Consider the following 3,585-nt stretch of genomic DNA (forward strand, 5'->3'; position numbering starts at 1 on the left):
AGAGAGAGAGAGAGAGAGAGAGAGAGAGAGAGAGAGAGAGAGAGAGAGAGAGACCATGTGTTTCTACAGGAATTTCTCAGGTACCAGAATCAAAGAGCTGCCGCCATCGGTTTGTTCGGGGATTCGCATGGCTTCCGGGCTGTGCGCTGCGTGAGCTGGCCCTGTTGCGGGCCTCTTTCCCGCCCTGCGCGTGCGGGAATGCGCGAGGCGACTGAGGCAGCTGCCCTTTGGGTCGGTGCGGAAACGCAATCAGAATATTTTTAACAGTGTAATTACGTGCGGTGAGTTATGTTGACGTCGATATCGTAACGGTATTCCTTGCGCGATCGTAGAAAAATCGATCCATTTAATTACTTCTTTTCGATGTATTTTACAAGACCTGCTTTTTCCAGAATACCAGAGAATGATGAAATTCTCCCAGCAAATAAAAAAGAGATCCGACCCCTGCAATGTAGTTGTATTTCCTACCGATCCACCAGCTCAGTGATTTTTCCCACCAATTTTTTCTGCGTGGTGGGCAGGGTGGGGGACCGATGCGTGGGACAACCTCTGCTGGTGGCATTGTGCACTAGCTCAGTCGATCCCTGCACCTCAAGGTGAGCATACACACGAAAATTTTCCAACAACACAACACCTCCAATCTGCAGCAGAGTTATTACGTAATTAGGACATGTAATTTCTGGGCAGGGCAATACCTGCATCTTGCACACCAACAGCTCTGCTCAGACTGAGCGATTTTCTCGCAAATTTTTTTCTGGAAGAGGTGAGGAGTGGGGGAGAGGAGTGCTAGGGGATTACCCAAGAGGGGGAGGGAGTAATTAATTTATCGGCCAGCCGTGGTGGCCCTCCGTTTCTAGGCGCTGCAGTCCGGAACCGCAGGACTGATACGATCGCAGGTTCGAATCCTGCTTCGGGCATGGGTGTGTGTCATGTCCTTACGTTAGTTAGGTTTAAGTAGTTCTAAGTTCTAGGTGACTGATGACCTAAGATGTTAAGTCCCATAGTGCTCAGAGCCATTTGAACCATCGGTCGGGCACACAGTTTTAATCTGCCAGGAAGTTTCATATCAGCGCACACTCCGCTGCAGAGTGAAAATCTCATTCTGGAAACATCCCCCAGGCTGTGGCTAAGCCATGTCTCCGCAATATCCTTTCTTTCAGGAGTGCTAGTTCTGCAAGGTTAGCAGGAGAGCTTCTGTAAAGTTTGGAAGGTAGGAGACGAGGTACTGGCAGAAGTAAAGCTGTGAGTACCGGGCGTGAGTCGTGCTTCGGTAGCTCAGTTGGTAGAGCACTTGCCCGCGAAAGGCAAAGGTCCCGAGTTCGAGTCTCGGTCGGGCACACAGTTTTAATCTGCCAGGAAGTTTCATATCAGCGCACACTCCGCTGCAGAGTGAAAATCTCATTCTGGAAACATCCCCCAGGCTGTGGCTAAGCCATGTCTCCGCAATATCCTTTCTTTCAGGAGTGCTAGTTCGGCAAGGTTAGCAGGAGAGCTTCTGTAAAGTTTGGAAGGTAGGAGACGAGGTACTGGCAGAAGTAAAGCTGTGAGTACCGGGCGTGAGTCGTGCTTCGGTAGCTCAGTTGGTAGAGCACTTGCCCGCGAAAGGCAAAGGTCCCGAGTTCGAGTCTCGGTCGGGCACACAGTTTTAATCTGCCAGGAAGTTTCATATCAGCGCACACTCCGCTGCAGAGTGAAAATCTCATTCTGGAAACATCCCCCAGGCTGTGGCTAAGCCATGTCTCCGCAATATCCTTTCTTTCAGGAGTGCTAGTTCTGCAAGGTTAGCAGGAGAGCTTCTGTAAAGTTTGGAAGGTAGGAGACGAGGTACTGGCAGAAGTAAAGCTGTGAGTACCGGGCGTGAGTCGTGCTTCGGTAGCTCAGTTGGTAGAGCACTTGCCCGCAAAAGGCAAAGGTCCCGAGTTCGAGTCTCGGTCGGGCACACAGTTTTAATCTGCCAGGAAGTTTCATATCAGCGCACACTCCGCTGCAGAGTGAAAATCTCATTCTGGAAACATCCCCCAGGCTGTGGCTAAGCCATGTCTCCGCAATATCCTTTCTTTCAGGAGTGCTAGTTCTGCAAGGTTAGCAGGAGAGCTTCTGTAAAGTTTGGAAGGTAGGAGACGAGGTACTGGCAGAAGTAAAGCTGTGAGTACCGGGCGTGAGTCGTGCTTCGGTAGCTCAGTTGGTAGAGCACTTGCCCGCGAAAGGCAAAGGTCCCGAGTTCGAGTCTCGGTCGGGCACACAGTTTTAATCTGCCAGGAAGTTTCATATCAGCGCACACTCCGCTGCAGAGTGAAAATCTCATTCTGGAAACATCCCCCAGGCTGTGGCTAAGCCATGTCTCCGCAATATCCTTTCTTTCAGGAGTGCTAGTTCTGCAAGGTTAGCAGGAGAGCTTCTGTAAAGTTTGGAAGGTAGGAGACGAGGTACTGGCAGAAGTAAAGCTGTGAGTACCGGGCGTGAGTCGTGCTTCGGTAGCTCAGTTGGTAGAGCACTTGCCCGCGAAAGGCAAAGGTCCCGAGTTCGAGTCTCGGTCGGGCACACAGTTTTAATCTGCCAGGAAGTTTCATATCAGCGCACACTCCGCTGCAGAGTGAAAATCTCATTCTGGCATTTTAAATTAATTTATCAATTTTATTAATTAGTCAATTAATTTGATATCAAAGGTGTGCTTGTATTGGCGAGGTGATTTCCCACAGGGGTGTGAGCGGAGGGGGAGGGGTGGGGGCTTTCTAAGAAGGATGGACTATGCCCAGGGGGTCATAAATCAGTTAACAGAAAAATAGGTTAAGGGGAGGGAGAGAGGTCACAAATTAATCATGTTTGCCCTTGAATGTATGCTTGCCCTTGAATGTATGCAACCTGCACTAACAAAATGCCCCAGAACGAACTTAACTGTACCACTCACATGAAGACTGATATCTGTCCATATTTGCGTTGTGGCGTCTTATAGACGCCACCAACTGCAAGACGATCTCAGAAGGGCCATTGGAGCTGCTGTGTCCAATTAGACCGTAATGGACAGGCTGCAAGAAAGGACCTTACGACCCAGACATCCTGTTCCTCTCTTGAGACGACAACATTTTGCAGCTCACCTTCAGTTCTGCTGTTCGCAGGTCAACTGGCAACTTTGTCACAGGCGAAAAATGTTATTCACAGACGATTTCAGATGTCCTCTGAAGCAATGTGATGCGCGCGACCGCTACGGTCGCAGGTTCGAATCCTGCCTCGGGCATGGATGTGTGCGATGTCCTTAGGTTAGTTAGGTTTAAGTAGGTCTAAGTTCTAGGGGACTGATGACCTCAGAAGTTAAGTCCCATAGTGCTCAGAGCCATTTGAACCAAGGTGATGGCTGTGTTTGTGTGTGGGGACCTGTGGTGAGCAGTAACTGGCAAAAGTTGTCCAGAAAATCGACAGATTTTCAAGGTTCTGTGATGTTGGCAGGCTTCAATGTTGACAGCCTAACAGATCTTGTCGTTTTCAAATGTGTGAGTTCCTAAGGGACCAAACTACTGAGGTCATCAGTCCTTAGACTTCCAAACTACATAAACTAACTTATGTTAAGAACAACATGCACACCCATGC

General features: G+C 49.4%; 1 non-coding gene across 1 annotated transcript; it reads left to right on the forward strand.

The window, feature by feature from the left end:
- The first annotated feature begins 1,865 nt into the window (after positions 1 to 1,865).
- On the forward strand, positions 1,866 to 1,940 carry Trnal-caa (transfer RNA leucine (anticodon CAA)). Its single transcript has one exon. It is a non-coding gene; the product is annotated as a tRNA-Leu (tRNA).
- The last annotated feature ends 1,645 nt before the right edge of the window (positions 1,941 to 3,585 follow it).

This window comes from Schistocerca serialis, chromosome 5 (assembly GCF_023864345.2).
Source record: "Schistocerca serialis cubense isolate TAMUIC-IGC-003099 chromosome 5, iqSchSeri2.2, whole genome shotgun sequence".
Lineage (NCBI taxonomy): Eukaryota > Metazoa > Arthropoda > Insecta > Orthoptera > Acrididae > Schistocerca > Schistocerca serialis.